General features: G+C 40.6%; 1 protein-coding gene across 6 annotated transcripts in view; it reads left to right on the top strand.

Moving 5' to 3' along the window:
• The window catches only part of tnk2b (tyrosine kinase, non-receptor, 2b), a 70,228-nt gene that overhangs the window by 13,234 nt on the left and 39,101 nt on the right, over nt 1-17,893 (top strand). For 5 of the 6 annotated variants that reach the window (XM_051407987.1, XM_051407958.1, XM_051407997.1 and 2 more), the window contains exons 1-2: nt 1,308-1,568; nt 11,031-11,255. The gene's annotated coding sequence lies outside the window, so the exon portion shown is untranslated. Of the gene's footprint in view, nt 1-1,307; nt 1,569-11,030; nt 11,256-17,893 lie in introns of those variants that run through there. The other variant, XM_051407951.1, reaches the window with a different exon arrangement.

The raw sequence follows: 17,893 nt of genomic DNA, 5'->3' as shown, positions 1-17,893 counted from the left end.
CTGTGATGTAGAAACTTGAAGTCACCAGTATATGAACTTCACAGTGAAGAACATATCAGACACACATTACTGTTTAAAGATAAATATATCTTTAAACAAATCTGAAACTGGTTTCTTTAATATTCCTTCTTGTTTTTCACCAGTGATATCTGTCCGGCCTGACCTGTCGAGCACAATCTTAAGAAAAATATTTGTTGTTACAACCTTTGACCAGATGATGGAGACAAAGTAGAAGTTTGTATTCAATTTCTACTTTTACCTTTAGTCTCACTGAAGTCTGGTTACTCATGAGGGGAATGTTTGGATTTACCTAGGAGGCATTAGAGGCTCCGAAAATCTCTTCCTATCACAACTCTGAAAGGTGTTTTGTTAGGGGAATTCTTTACCTTAGTCCTATTAACTGTTGTACTTCATCTTTAACTGGAGTAATACATTTACTAATTTAGTTTATTTTGGATGTTTTAATGTTTGTGGGTGAAACAGCAACTACTATTTTAAATAATATGTCTGAATACATGTTACAAACCAAAGCACTAAGCTTGTTTGAAGCTGCGGTCACCATGTGTAGTAATATTGCAAAACTGTGGCATGTTCCTTTAAGAGTGGGCTGACAGCCTGCATGTGAAGCACAGATGTGAGAGAAACACAGAGCTCTCACTTCGTGACCGATTCCTGCTGCAGCTCAAGAGTGGTGGTGGAGGAAATGTAGACCACAGTCTCAGAAACAGAAATCAGAAACAAAATAATAAGAAATATGTGAATGTTAACACCTGACTCTCAGTCTCTAGTCCATCAGAGGGATATAAACCCCTCTCATTGCTAAGAGACCACAATATACACAAGAGAAACAGGCAAAATCTGCAAAGAAATCTGAATTCTGGTCCTTCTTGTAGTTTTGCGATAACAATGTGTACCACTAACCGGATGTGCCACAAGCTACATTCACTTTACTCACACTCATACTATTAATTTGTAAAAGTGATGCTTGCCCAGTTTGGACCTTGATTGTGAAAATATGGGTATGGGATGATTGTTCATTTCTTCTTTTTTTATATTTTATATTTATTTTATATATAATGTACAAAATATTCAAAGTAAGATTTCTTTACCCATTCACTCTTGCAATAAAATACAGAAAACAAGAATACTTTCTGAACATTTTATAATATGTATATATCCATTACACTCAGATAAAAAAAAGCTTCAATTTCAAGCTAATTAAGCCAAGTGTATTATTTTTGCAGACAGGAACATATTATGTCCGGTTTGTCTTCCCGGGAGTGATCCATCTTCAGACGCACAGACGATCTTTGTGCCGTACAAAGACAGCACAGAGCCGACGCCAGCAGCCTCGGAGCTCGAACTGCGGCTGTGTTTTCAGACAGTGCTGCTGTGCAAAGTGAACCATCCAACACGGACTGGTGCAAACTTTACTCGGTGTCGGTGTCAATCCCGCTGAAAGCCCGAACAGATGTCACACTTTGTGAACTTGTAGCGGGTTTGTTGGAGCGCCAAAAACCCGCCGGAAACAGGAGGTGACAGCAAGTGACAGGAGCTGAGATTGACAGGTAGGCGCACTCACTGGAAGCACAATAGACTTTTATTCATTCATTCCGGTCAGCTCTGCAGTTATAGGGCAGCTGGAACAGAGGATGCTGATGTGGTTCAGCCACTTGACAGAGTCCCTTAATGTGTACTCAGTGTAAGTGTCTGTGAATCACCTGCTGCTAAAGTTTGGCACACACTTTCCACGGGACAGCCTGAGATGCTGACAGTTACTGACTGCATTAATACAGTTCAACATAAGAAAACATTACATTTGAATTGAATTTGTTTTCCTCTATCAAGCATTGTCTGTAGAAAAACAGCGCAGGTGTCCTGACTTGTGACCTGTAATGTGAGTGTTTAGTGCAGGGAATGGCGCTTTAAAGCATTTTAACATCATACATCATATCGGTTTTATCTAAACTTTGCATATAACGCTATACCCTGCATCCTGCTGTCCTTTCATTGTTCTGTTCTTGGTATTAAAATGATATGTCTCGCTGGATTCAGTGGGTCAGACATTTAGGCTACATGCCTGAATAAAAGGGCTGGGAGGGACACAGCTTTCCAGTCACACATGTTTACTCACTGCCTGTAAGCAGTGTTTAATGTTTCCTTTATACAAGCTGTAGAGGAGGAGAACTGAATGGTGAAGGAGACATTCATATTAAAATAGCCCTCCCCCTTTTGCTGACTGAGTACAAGATGTTAAAAGTTAAAGGTACAATGGGTAATTTTCAGGAAATCCTTGTTTCATTGCTGACACCGGTGGCCGTTAAGTGAACTGCAGTTGGCATCCTGTTGCCTGTGCACATGGTTGCACAAGCGTTGGCCAGACGAGTGAACACGGCCAAACTGGGACCAAACACAGCCTCTGAGACCGACAGGGAATACAGTACAGATTTGATTTACAGGGGAACGACGAAGACACAGCGGGTTCAGGAGAGACCTGAGAGGAGCGAGAGGGAGGTCGGGCATCAGTCCACTTCTGGAGACCTGAGCGGAGGTTAGAGCGGGGTCAGCCACGACAAGCCAGAAGCCAAACCCAGCAGTAATATCTCCTCAGTACTGTATTCTCTGTGTGCGGCCTCGGAGGCTGTTGGTCCCGTTCTGGCTGTGTTCACTGGGAGACTGCTGAGCTAACTGAGCAACAGATAGCAGCAGACAGGCTTCACTAGATAAAACTTTTTCTGTCCTTACGTGGACTTTGTGTTGGACTCATGTTGTGGTGGGTGTCGGTCTTTTGTTGACGTTAGCAGCTTCCATTTCTAACCTAACGTTAGGTAGTGTTGCACATTGTTGGTGCTGTAGGGGGGCTGAGGGAAGGCAGGACACTCATCATATCTCTGTGTACAATCTGTTTACACATTGTATGGAGATGGAGTTGTCTCAGTAGTATTTGTGTGAACAGATCAGCAAGCTGTGTGTTAATGTGGAATCTGTGTAACACCTTACACAGAACAGAAGTCACAAAAATATTTCGCAAATATATAACGGATCTGCAAATACACAAAGAAATTCCACAAATGCAAAAAAATATCAGTGAATACATTAAATTCATTTACAAATAAATGAAAACCATTAGTGAATATCTTCCTGACATTTACAGCCTTCAAACAGGCATTTGTGGATCTCAATTCTACGCTTTACATTTTACACAGAACAAGTTTCTAAACAAACTTGGTGCCAGTCCGAACAAAAATCCACTTGTATCACTCTATTTTCCGATGGCATGTGATCCCCTGCATTTCAAAGTAAGAGCATCAGGGTGTACATATTTCTTGCTAGCTGGTTAGCCAGCTCATGAGGCTGTATGGCGGGAAGGAGCCAACAGGTGAGAGCTTCTGTCACTGCCTATTACCCAACCGGTCTCTGATGGTGTTAGCATTAACTCAACAAACCTGACATAGACCTACATGTACTTGTGAAGTGGCTAAACGGCCCTCATGTCCTTTGCTGAAACAGGTAGAGTAACTAGAAATAGACAAGGACACCCCAAATGGCAAAATACTGCTTTTAAATTATTATTATAGTAAGAAAATATGTAAATGATAACATTAGTGATGGCTTACTGGGGGACTGGAATAGAACACAGCATTCATTAATATCATTAATAATACCTGTGCACACACCTTTTCTTATTATGACAAGTCAAAATGTCTGCTGTAACTCAGAATCGGCTTACACGGTGGATATAATGCTTCCTATCCAGGCTACGACTTACAGTAGTTGTTCTTTTTTTTGACAAATAGCGAATATATAGCAGACCAGTAACAGTGTATTTTACATGAAGCTGCACTATATAAAAGTTTTCATCCAAGAAATCAGATCACTCAGGATGAATAAAATACCTCCAAGTAAAGAAAATATGTGTTTGACTTCAGAAAGACAAAATATGCAGCTGAGCTCCATAGGGGCTTTTCTTGTTCCCACTTGCTGTGCGTTATTTCTCTCTTTCTCTTTCTCTTTCTCTTATGCCTTTCTCTCTCTCTGTCTGTCCCCCTCTCTCTGTCTCTCTCTCTCACACACACACACACACACACACACACACACACACACACACACACACACACACACACACACACACCTGGTGTCAGATTTGTGGCCTGAGGGCAGCAGAGCTCTCTACATCCTGTCACATCATACGCCTTACCAGCTTACCATAAAGGCCCTCATTATCTGAAAATCTATGAGTAATGCCCATAGCTTTATGCTTCGCATTATGTAAGCCATTTGCACATAACTGATTTTTTATTGGTACAATTTACCTTAATGGCTGCCCGTGTTTGACAATAAAATCAGATTGACCTACTGTCTTCCGGGAGGGTAAAGTCCAGGTCACTATCATACAGGAGACTGTTGATAAATGAGACATGAGTCGAGCACTCAGTCAATGCGCAATTGAGTGTCTGACTGACATCCTTCTAGTGTGATTATAATTATTGGCTTTAGGTTTGACAGAATCAATATTTAACTATAGTTAAGGTCCTAAAGGTCTGGAAATGGAAATTTAGGTCAATGAACATTTAAATGGAATCTTTATCAATCAATTTAATGCAAGATATTTAAAACTCTTTCATTATTTCATTGTTTCTATAGTTGTATTTGAAACTGGATAACTTAACCAGCTTTAATAACAACAGCCTTTAGCCATTATAATTCTCCACATGTTTAAATGAGTCGCATGACTTGCACAGTCTGGAGAATAGAAAAAGACAGTAAATTATGTTAGAAGATATGTTAAGTTCATGGGCTGTGTTGGAAGTGTTGCAACCAGCTGATTCTCTCTTTACCACACACTTTGGGTCTGGTATTGTAGTAAGATGTTGTATGGTTTGGTTAAATGTGAAAGCTCCTGCATTAAATCTATAACTGTAGTGAAGTGGCAGAAATGGTGCAATCGTCCTGTTCTCAGTGGAAAGACAAACTGTCATCCCCTCAATACCACATCCATCAAAACGACATGAAACTGGAGACAGTGTATTACGTGTATTTGGCTCTATGATTACAAAGTGTTTTACGTGAAGATGGAGGAGGAGTCTAATTCTCTTTTTTTTATCTCCTGCCCCTACCTTGAACCCCCTCACATTATCACAGACTCTGATTTGGCTCTAACTACTTCCACTTTTCACATGCTGTAGCTTGTAATTGTCTCAGTAGGATCACCCTGTGTTTGAAGTGGATACGATCCAGCCCTCAACTGCCTGTTTCCTCTGAATATGACACACTGTTGGTACCTGTCTGGCAGTGATAGTGCTGGATTGTAGAGAGAGAGAGAGAGAGTTGAGAAGCACTAAAACTATCCCCCACCTTCCTGTGAGGTCATATTGTATAGAGGTGATGTCCTCTAGTACTACATTTTGCAGCCCGCATGTCCATACTGTTAAGGCATCAACATTGAACTTCCAAATATAAATGGTTTTTTTTACTGATTTTTGATAAGTTTCAAATATTGATAAAGGCAATATAGCAGCAAAAAACAGTTTTCTCTTAGTTTTCTATTTTATTATTTGTTCTGTTTCTAAAGTCAAAATCTAGATCTCATCTTATTACTTGCAGGATGTTCCATTAGTTACCAGCAGGATGAGGCTGACAGTCATATGATATAAATGCAGTTAAACACATTTAGTGACAGTCAGTCATGCTCTCCTCACTAAAGACCGACTTAGGGTCAGACAGACTGTGTCTGGATGACTGCTACTGATTTTTACGCTTTACATAAAGGTTCGCCAGTTCGATTCTATTGCAGCAGAGAATCAGTATGTTTTGAATTAGAGCGTGAGCGATACAGATCTTAGAGGAGAAAAATTCAGCGATTACAGATATGGCAGCTGATATAGTACATTTTTGTCTGGAATGAAAATAGACCTTTTATATATATGTGCTACAATATGACTGCACAAAGGTACTCAGAGGGGTATTTTCTTAAACAAATAAATTTATTAACATATTAAATAATTGAACACATACATTTTCAACCAATTCCAGTTGACATTCAGTCTCTCTCACACTGTGCTGCTTGCCACAGTGTTGTAAACCACAGCTCTCTCTTTTGAAATAAACTTTGCAGTGACACCGGTATATTACCACACCACATTCTTTCTGCATTATTTACTGTAAAAAAACATTATTTTAGATTTATAAAGCTTGACATGTGGTTTCATTTTGCCATATTCAGTCAAAGCCATCCTCAGTGTAGTAGCCCAACTTAGATCTGTAACATCACTGAAACATCTTTAGCTAAAGCTTTGACAGAAGTTAAATGATTAGATTGATTTATTAGGTCGGATGTGAAAGGTTTGGATCACCTAAATTACACACACACTGCACACACACACACACACACACACACACACACACACACACACACACACACACACACACACACACACACACACACAATAAGGGTCTTTGAAAATGAAAGGAAGCCATCTCTTCTGCCTGACAAGTTTGAACACAGACGTCTATAGATGTTGTAATGTAGAAGTATTATTTCTGCACTGAGACAGTATGATTACAGCTGATTGGACATGTAAGAAGGATTGAAAGGAACCCGTCAATACTGGCTTGATGCCTAGCGAGTGGTTAGTAATATGGAAGAGTGACAAATAAGGCCAGTGCCAACTCCCCAGCGGGATGTCACAATCTGCAGGAGTGTTGCACCACCTCCCTGCATGAATAAAACACGTTTTGAAAGAGCAGTTTAAGCTGTAGCTTCTACTGCAATCGGTAATTAATAAGGACAGGAGATAAGAGTGTGCAGAGAGTTTTCCAGTGCTGCTTCAGAACAGCTTGACTGTTGAGTGGGTTTATGAGCACAATGTCAACAATTCATATTAATATAATATGAAGAATTGAAGCTGATTGATTGATTTTTCTGTGCCAAAAACCATTTAAAGACCCATCAGTGAGTGACATTGCTGCACTGGGTGACATTAATGTTCCTTCATTATGATAATCACAGTGCTTTGAGTCAGTCTCACACACTGTCCTGGGCCTGTAAATACTCACTAGAGCACAAAACCTGTGTTTAAGGACCAATGTGTCAGTGGCATCTAGTGGTTGCAAACTGTAACCATTTGAATACAGCTCAGCCTTCCAAGGGTGTAGGAGAAACTACAGTGGCTGCAAAAGGCCCTACCTAAAGCCAGTGTTTGGTTTCTCCATGGCAACTGCAGAAACATGGCAGTTCAACATGGCAGCCTCTGTAGAAGAAGTCATCCTGTAGATAGAAATGTCTCATTCAGGTGATTACATATCTATAAATAAGTTATATTCCATTTCTGCCATTAGATCTAAATATTACACACTGGACCTTTAATGAAAATGACAAATGCCCTCCCATTCGAGTAACATTTGATCAAAAAAATTGGCGGGGGGGAAAAGTGTGAAGTTGAAGTTAGTCAGTAATGTCTAAACTAAAATATTATAAATGGAACACTCGTGTGACTGAAAGTATATTGATGATGTTACATTGTGCGAATACTCATAACAACTATAGGTGTGTGTGTGTGACTCAGAAATAGAGGACTGGATTTCCTCTGTTGGTGAGGGAGGATCGTGTTTCACTCCTCATCTCCTCATATTGTCTCATCTTCCTCGCTGCAGCTTTGCTTTGTCCTTAAGAGAGGCTATAGTTGGCCTGCCCTCTATTAGTTCCTATCTTATAACCATAGTAGCCTGATCATAGGTGTATTATCATTCAGTGTCCATAGAAACATCATCAAAACAAGATTAGATTTGTTATTAAACTGATTTAGACTTAGATATATTACACATGCATACTGGGTATTAATTCTATGGTTAGCTAGTGTCCCAAGTACTTGATATGTTCTGATTATAAAACCTGATTTGCTTTTAAAACAGTTAGTCGATGAGTTTAAAGTACAGCACAGTGTAAGACAAAGACCATTTTCAGTGTTCAAGTGGTCCTGGTAAACTAAAGATGATGCAATTCAAAACCTGCCTTTCCCTTTTTTTGATGAGTGGTACTATAGATAGCTGTGTTCTGCAGCCGTAACATAGACATATATACATAGACGCCACATCGACTGTGGAGCGGTGTGCCTACAGGGTGGCCATTTTGGAACAGGGCTAGCAGAGGCAGCGGTGCATCAACCTACGAAGAAAAGAGGAAGTCCTCAATCTCAAAGTAGAATTATTCGCTGAATTTTGGACTGATTTCCAAACATATTGATTTGTTAAAAACGTCACACATGTAGCTATGATACAGGGTGCTTGAATATTTAAAAAATGCTGGTTTTACTACCCAAATACAAATTCTACTTAATGTTATCAGCAACCATTTTGTGGTATTTGTGTTATCTGTTGTTGTGGATTCTTACTGTTTTTTCTCTTGAACATAGTGTTTTTATTATTTCCCTACTCTTACTGTTTATTTATACTGTTTTTCTCTCTATCCACTTTGCTGCTGTTACATTGGAATTTCCCCATTGTGGGACAAATAAAGGAATATCTATCTATCTATCTATCTATCTATCTATCTATCTATCTATCTATCTATCTATCTATCTATCTATCTATCTATCTATCTATCTATCTATCTATCTATCTATCTATCTATCTATCTATCTATCTATCTATCTATCTATCTATCTTAAGACCATGCAAGGCAATTCCCTGATGTTCTGCATTAAAGCGGAGGTAAACTGTTTTACACTGCGTGCAATGTTGTTGTGGAACACAAACAAAAGTCAATTATTTACACTTTTCTACCACAAAACACACTGAGGGTTGCTTTTTTTTGCAATTTTCACTTGCTCAAAATGTTCACAGCTGCCATAAACTTGACATTATCCTATTTCATGTCAAAATGGTTGCTTGAGCTGAACTAACCATGCCACAGTCTGGCTGAGAGTGAATTTGAGCTTTTAGAAAAGAGGTGAGCTGGAATAATAACACAGGGCCCTTTGGGAGGGGGCTTTATCGATTGAAATGGGTGAGACATAGCCAAGGCCACCTATTCACAACATAAACGGTTAAGGGATCACCAAAGTTGCTGCAATTCATCTTGAGGGAGATATGAATGTTTGTAGTGAATTTCATGACAATCCATTGAACAGTTGTCTCGACCACAAACGTCAACCCTCTGAAAAGTCAGAGGTTGATTGCAGTCATTAGGCTTCACTCTCTGAGAACTATGAACGTACAACATTTCATGGCAATCCATCCAACAGTTATTGAGATGTTTTAGTCTTCACCAAAGCGTTGGACTGACTGACAGACTGACATTGAATACAGTCATACCAGTAAACGTCACTGTATTTGTTCCACTGACCTCAGTTGAGCTGCTTTTGGTGTACATTAGTTGTGTTCTAAGTGGCCTCTGTGCTTCACTCTGTTTGTGCAGTTTATTTCTGGCCTTTCTTACACTCTCTAGGGACTGGGTGGTGTTTGTGTCTTTATGTGCCAGGGTGGGGGCTCAAGCCATAAACTACCTTCTCCTCCCTGCCCTGCCCGCTGACAGGGTTGCGCAACAAAAATGTAAAAACCGCTGGGGTCGTGCGATATCGCCCTCTGGCATGTCACAGATGGTTGTCGATAGAAAAGTTGCAGCTTGCTGTTTTAGCCTGAGCCATAATGCATGAATAGCACATGTGTCAATAAATGAATGAAGTCCCGTTGGCGATTTGTCACATAAAAGCTGCCAGATGGTTGAGTGTGTGCGCTTGTTTATAGTTCACGCCTTTGAACTTGTATGTGATTGGCGTGTGTTACTGTCCTGCGTGCTATGTTTCACCACACACAGTTACATACGTCGTCTTTTTTCCCCCCTCCCAGACAAAGGAGTCATTTGTGGAGCGTATGCAGGGAGGAAGAATAGCTTGGTGTTTCTCCTTGTTGTGAGCGTCTCCTCTGACACTGTAGGCTCCAGTCAGCTACTTTACTAGGTGGTGGGTGGACTGTGTCCTCGTGTGTCTGTGTGAATTGCATTGATTCATTCATACTGCCCTCTCCTGCACAGGGCCCCTCAGGCATTCCTACCACAGCCCCCAGACCTGGTTTGGAACAATGTCAAGTCAATTCAAATCAGGCCTTGGAAGTTGCTTCCGGTTGTAGCCCACTGTAGGTAATTAATTCAGCAGGCTATGGTAAAATAGATTTTCATGTTCTTCTATAATTTGTGTTTTTAGGATTTATATCAAATTATGTATTATCTTATGTTGTGCTCTAAGGTGACAAAATATAAAAATTCAACTGACCAGAGTTTCACTTTTCAGTTTCGCAATAGTGTTATTATGAGCGAATCACTGTGGTTTACTGAGTTCAGGTGTTGCCAGCACTCTGTTGGGTCATGTGTGTGAAGTGTGTGTGGGTGGAAGTTGCTGAAATCTTGGCTTCCGCTTCATCTCAATAGATCGTAAGTTTCATTTGCCTTGAAATACAAAGAAAGACCAGGACCAGCAGACGTTAAACTGAAATATAATAATTGCGTAAAGGTGGTTGATTTTAGGTGTTTTATCCCCAAATGTAATGGGGATTATATTTAGTATGTTAAAAATGAATTGATTCACTATCATTTAACAGAAGCATTGTTTCATGTTATAGTTAGAAACGATACAACGTGCAAATGATTGATAACATATTTTATGTATCTTCATTTCTTCAATCTTCAATTCGTGCTTATTATCACCCTGAGTGTGCGGGCCCTACAGGGCAACCGAGTCCTTTTCTGTTCAAACCCTGTAAACCTATCCAGGGTCCTGGCTCTGACTCATTCTCTCATCACAGTATTAGGTCTCTCTGCAGATGCACAAAGACCCATGGGTGCTCACTTTCAGCCACAGGGGAGACTTAGTGCTTTCAATGGTGTTTATCTGCCTTGTGTTGTTGTCTACACAGGAAATACAGTGGTTCTGCCGTTAGAGGTGATGACGCAAGCTCTCTGCAATGCCTTATGAAAGGAAAAATTATGACATTTTGGCCCCTTCAGACTACACCCTGACTTCTTTTTTTTCTCTCAGGCAAGTCCTGAAACCTACTACTGGGTTTGTGTTGACCAATGGATGAGGATGAAATCATGTGAGCGTGTGCTAGCCTCGCAGTGCCATGGACCTGTAGCTGAGCAAAATCTCACCTCAATGGACTGGGGGCCTCTTCTGCACGTGGCTGACCTTCTGTCATCAACCTGAGAGGAGTTTCTACGGTGTCAGAGCAGACGCTGGACTCAGACCACGAAAGAAAACCAGGTAAGAAGATCATATACGCTCATACTTTCAGTATCTCAGACAATAGCACTATCAATGCTATTCTTTTTGCTGCTGGGTGTGACTGTGTGCTGTGCATGTGTTTGCCGTAGTGCACACTGATTAAACACACACACACACTAGTTTGAAAGTTTATCCGCCATACTCTCTGTTTGCTTTTCTGTCTCGATGTGTGTGAGCTATGCAGACATGAGATCATGCCAAACAGTGACCGTGCTTTCCTCAAAGCGGGGAGGACCACTCACCAGCTCACTGTACAGTTTGAATGGGAACTATTCACCTTTGAAACGCAGAGGAGCAAATATCGGGGATGATGTCATGTTGGGTCACACTGTTGTTTTGTGTGTGTGTGTGTGTGTGTGTGTGTGTGTGTGTGTGTGTGTGTGTGTGTGTGTGTGTGTGTCTCCTTGCATATACACACATACAAACAGAAGATGGATGTGGTTGACCATTTCCTGTTTCATCACACCTGTTTGTGTATCCAAAGTTGGTCATGTCCCAGATTCATTTATTTTCTTTTTGTGGTACAGTCACCGGACAACAATCCCTAGCTGATGAGGTAGAGTAGGAGGAAGTGAGAGTCACAAGTGGTGGCTTTAATAGGAACTCCTCTGTTCTTCGGGCACAAACAGACCCACGCACAGGATGCCGGCTAGCCACACACTCCCAAACAGGTGCCTGCAAGCCTCGAGAAGAGAAATAATAATAATTTAGCGTGTGTTTGAGAGCCATGATAAAGTGGAAAGTGAAAGGAACAGATTGTGTGAATGTGTACAGTATGAGTGCCTGTGAATGTAGGAATTGTGCCAATAGGCCATTGTGTGTGAGAGGGTGCACTCACTGACACTTTGTATATGCTTTTGTTTTGTGAAACGCCACACGAATTACCTAATGCTGCCGCCAGGCTGGTTGTCTACTTATCAGGGGCAGACCATCAGTGTTTAGCTGTGTAAACGGATCTATAATTGGAGCAGTGTGGAGGGCAGGTGGAGTAGCGGCCATTTTAAAGATGTTTATCTCTAAGTGCTGTTAAGGTCAGTCCAGGCCTCCTTCCTCTGCCAGAAGGGGATGTTATTGAAACACTGCATTTGTAGTCTTAGCAATAAAAGATGTGGAAATATATTTACTCGTGTGCTGTTGAGTCTAACTGTAGTATAATTTCTCATTTATAATTCTTCTTCTTTCTAAAGGTCCAGTGTGTAGGATTTAGTAGCTTCAAGTGGTGTAATTGCAGGTTGCAACTTCCTGTTCCTTCAATGTCCCCTTCCAAGCGCGAAAGATAACCTCTGCTTATGTTGATTGAATGAACCCAGAAGAGCAAATGTGCTCCTGAGAGGTTTTTATAATAAAGGGCAGACATAGTGAATGCCAACCAGGGAGAAGAAGAGCTTTGGGAACAAAAATGTATTTAATGTCAAAAAAGCTGAGTTTCCACTGAATATTAAAATAAGTGTAAAATCAAAATGAATGAGCCCTGCAAGGTTTACTAACCTATTATTCATGCTGTTATGCACATGATACAGTTCCTTGAAATCTTGGCGACTGGTAAAACAGTAAAGAGAATTTTAGTTTTCACTGGCTGTTCTGACCTGAAGATAAAAATGTAGTTTGTGTCCCTGCATTTGTCAAAGATAATTAAAGCGAGGGGGAGAGAAAATGTGTTCCATTGTGGCCTGTGATGCTCCAAGAATGAATCCATGCTTCCTAGAAAACTAGCGATCGGGTTACTTGTTACACAGGATTTAAATAAAAAAGTGATAGTGGGCGGAAGGGTAGACAGAGAAAGCATGAGGATGGAGGGAAAGGGGCTAAAAGTGAGTTGGGGAGCTGAGAGGGGGATCCCAGAATAGCAGCAGCGACCAGTGAGTGTGCTTTTTGTGGAGAGTGTCTCTGAATGCTTGGAGGGCCTCGGGGGCCCAGACTGACAGAGGAGAACTCGGAGGAAAGGGAGCCTCTGGGAGTCGAAGTGTATGTGTGTGTGGGTGTGTGAGAGAGGGGGGGAAGAGAGGGGGAGAGAGTGAGAGAGAGAGAGAGAGAGAGAGAGAGAGAGGACAGTGGACAGTGTTATTTTAACCCTGAACTTACATCCGGCTGTCACACCGCTGCTCCAGTCTGCTGACTCCTCAATCACTCTACCTGCAGACCAGTTGTCACACACTGTCGTTTTCACTCCTCTTTCCTGTCCTTTCACCTTAAGCTGTTTTCCTCTTCATTGTCCTTTCTCTTTTTTTCTGTTCCTCCACACAGATACACAGGTATTGCGTTACCAGCCCCCCTGAGGACTGGCGTGCTGTCTGTCTCTTCCGTGTGTATTGTATGTTTGCTGTGTTGTTAACGCATCAGGTTTCCTGATGAAGTGACCCTGTAATAGATCACCTTGTGACACTGGCAACTCACAGCTACAGGGTAGAAGACTAGAGCTTCTAGTTTTAAATTGAAGCTCTGCCTTTTACATATGAAAGATAAACTTCAGAATACTGACCATTTTACCCATTTACACATGATTATTATTGTTGACGCAATCTGGGGCAGACAGTGTGTCAGTCAGTTTATCCCCTCTGACAGGACTCATTTCTGCTTTTATTAAGGTTGGGTCTCTTAAGGGGAATTCTGTGGTGTCAGGCAGCCTAGTAGTGAGACATGTAACTGCTACGTCCTGGTTAATGAGGTGACGTTATTGTCAAACCACATGTCTTTTACCTCCTGTGTTTCCTGTCTGTATCTTGTAGTAGCAAGCTGCAGAGTACAGTGTAAGCATTTCTGTCAATGAAAATTTCTTTTTCAATTTTTCTTGTCTAGCAAACCTGATAATGAATAAACTTCAGCTTTACACTGTGGGAGTGTGGCCACTATGGATAAAATCTTCTGTCATGGTACATATTGGATTTCATACACTGCTATCAGTATATATTGTAATACAGCAAATGTTCTGCACCTATAAACCCTTAAAAAAGATATATATAATACCAGCTGCTTTTGTATAAATGGCAAAATCTCAGAAAACTGTGACATTTATATTGGTTCATGATGTATTTTGTCATAAACTAATTTAAACAAACTGCCATGCATTTAAGTCAGGTGGCAAGTTGACCTGGAGGTGGGTGTGCAATGCAGTTAACTTGAACTACTTTCTGTTTGCTTTTGGACAGACTCAGAGACAATTGTTTGACATTTCTATTGCATTGCATTTATATTATATTGCATTTGGAAAGCTGTAGGAGGCTCATGCTCCTTGCCCTATCAACACTGTTATCATGGCCAACAGTCATAATGGACAATGTGATTAACACCCAGCTTGAAAGATAGCAAGTATTTTACACCATAAATGGTGACAGGCCATAGAAGTACAGGGTTCACACACAGTTTAACACCATGCAGCAAAGTCACATTTCTGACTGTGGGTTTCTCAGTAATGCTGAGAAATAAATAATAATCTCTTCTCTTATCTTTAATTTCATTATATCAAAAGTATTTGTATCATTTTATTATACAGTATACATATTTGCTTTGGCAACATGTTTGATTTAAAACGTCATGCCAATAAAGCCAATTAAATTGAAATTGAAATTGAATTAAATCATGATGGAGACACTGATGAGTCTGGCTGATAGCACTTGTGTATCGAGGTTGTCTGAGCACAGAGTTCCTGTCTGTGTCTGAGGGACTGTTCAGTTTGTTGTTTATCTGTGTTTTTCTGTAGTAAAGGATTGCTTAAGTTTTTTTTGATAAGCTGCATTTTTGTTTCTTTTGTTCCTTATCTCTCTCTTTCTCTCTCTCTCTCACTCTCTCTCTCTCTCTCTCTCTCTCTCTCTCTCTCTCTCTCTCCCTCTCACAGTGTGTATTGTTGCTTCTCTTATCTTTTGTTACTCTGCTCAGTCACTCACTCCTCCTCGATGGAGACCGGAAGAGCAGCTTATATATTGACCAGGCACACTTACACACTTACACACAAAAAACATACTTAACTTGGTGCAGTGGACAGAGTCTTATCAATTTTATCAAAGTTGTGACATTCTATGATGACGGGTCATATTTTAGTAATGCTTCAATTTGATTAGGAGAATTTGTACACTGAAGCAGTAGCAGAGTATTATGATCGGATGCGTTTTGGAACTTCTCCCAAAGGTAAATGTGATAAATTGATTGAATCTGTCCGCCTGTTTCTGAGGCCATGGTGAGTGTGTGGGTAGAAATCATTAAGCTGACATTTGACTTTTTCTCATTGCCAAGCTGAAGGATAAAGTTGTTTATATCAGTCCAAGAGAGGGATGTCTGCTTTTTCCAAAAATAGAAGAGGTTACGGCCCTGGAAGCTGCCGACAGACATTATAGAGAATTATTAACATATATGTGTGTCTGCTGAATAACTTTACTTACCTACTGTCTTTACTTAAATAGTCTGAACACATACAGGTTGTGTGAGTGAGTTAGAATTGCATTGAAGAAACATAAACAAACTCGTCTTAATACCTCCTTTACTGCCACCGTCCACCTTTCCTCAAGCACGTGTAAGACATTGAGGACCAGATACTCTGAAATTAAAAAAAAAAAAAACTAAGTTTTTTCAGCTCGCATTGTCTTGATAGAAACACATTTGAGGAAAATAAAAATAAAATTGATGGTACAGTTCATACACTTTTCTCTTAAACATGAATGAACACTGCTGTATGTCTTTTTCCTCCCACTGCCTCAGGCTGCCCCCATGTGGCCATGTGGAGAAATTATGGTAGCAGATACAGTATTTAATGCAATGAACTTTGTCCAGCTTTTCACATGTATAAAACAACAACAGAACTAGTTCTGCTCAGAATTAATGTAGTAAAACAGTAACATGTGTCCATATCATAAGAAATCTGACAGATAATAATATTGATTGATAATATATTGTGGCCCTCGATCATAGTACATAGTTTAAACTGAGGTAATGTGGGATCCGCCTTGATTCCAGGACATCAGGGTTGGCATGTGAGCCGAAGGTGTGAATGAGTTACTTCAATGTCACCGCACACACATGTGCACACACCTACAAACACACACACCCACACACACACACACACACACACACACACACACACACACACACAAAGCCCCTGGCATGATGTATGAGCAGGCAGTGAAACACAGAGAGCTTTAGCTTCTGATGATTTGCATACCTCATCACCTGTGACCTTGGCACCAACACACACACACACACACACACACACACACACACACACACACACACACACACACACACACACACACACACACACACAGATTAACTGGGACCCTTGTCCCGTCCTCGTGCCCCCCTAATCCTCTCTCCTGGTACCCTGCATCGCCCGGTGTCGCCCTGCAGGCTTTAGATCACCCTCTTAAATCCCACCTGTTTAGCCTGCAGGGACAGAGGAAAGCCAACACCACACACACTCACGTGCTCCTCCAACACTTCCCAGAAAGACAGCATGAGAGCAGAGGATTATGTAGCATGGGGGTCTATCTATCTCCCACTCTCTGTCACATTCACACGAACACACACACACTCATATATTCTCTCTTTGTCTCTTTATCTCTCTCACACACCTCTGTCCACAGAGGATTTGTTCAGCGTGCCTGTCCACCTCTGATTCAGCCGAAGTGGAAATCTTTCTTGGAAAGGGGTGATGAGAGAGGATTTGTTAAGGATAATATTTCTCCTGACATCTCAGTATGAAATATTTTGTGTTCTACAGTAAATGGAAGCCATTAGGACGTTTGACTCTGTGCCCAACCATGAGTGATCCCAACTGAGCCTGCTGGGTTGGGGACAAGCCATCTTTCAACCACATCCTTTTTCATCCAGTTTACAGTTTGGGACTTACTGCTTGAAGCTGTACATGGTCTTTGGTTACTTTTGATAAAATGGAGACCAATATAATACAAAGTCAGAATGTGATTTTTTTATTTTCCACATTAGGGTTGCAGCTTTTCAGAAAATATGACGGGTTCATGGTAAAACTGTATATGGTATTACACAATTATTATTATTATCAGAGGTTACAATGACCCTTAAAGGAATGAAAACAGAAGGTTTCTTTGTATTTTTATTATAATTTCACAAAATGTTATGACATATGTTTTAATAGCACTAATATAGTAGATTTCAGTACTGAAGATAAGCAATTACATGGTATTGGTATACCACTGCAACCCTAATTCACATCCAGGTTTATCAGTCAACTACACTTTATCATAATTAAAAGAGATAAATGGATACAACAATTGATCTGAAAAGTATAAATCTTTATGTGCCCAGTTAAGATCTGCTATGTTAGCCCGGAAAAAGAAAAGAGAATTTATCTAATGTGGCATCTTGGTCAAAAAGAAAATGTACTACTTATGCTCAATACATTCCTTTGGCAACCAGGGATCCCCACAGAAACAGATTTTCAAATATTTCTTTTAGCATTTTGCTTTTATTTGTAGTGACAGTAGAGAGAGAGAGAGAGAGAGAGAGAGGGGGGGGGAGGAAAGGCAGGGGAGAGAGATTTGAACCCAGGACACTGCAGTAATATGTGATACATGCTCTACCAGGTGGGCTACTGGAGCTCCCAGAAACACATTCTTCAAACATGGACTTTGCAAAGGCTTTTCACAAAACAT

The sequence above is a fragment of the Dicentrarchus labrax genome, unplaced genomic scaffold (assembly GCF_905237075.1).
Source record: "Dicentrarchus labrax unplaced genomic scaffold, dlabrax2021, whole genome shotgun sequence".
NCBI lineage: Eukaryota > Metazoa > Chordata > Actinopteri > Moronidae > Dicentrarchus > Dicentrarchus labrax.
The sequence above is the reverse complement of the archived record's forward strand: the minus strand, read 5'-3'. Positions and strand labels throughout refer to the sequence as shown.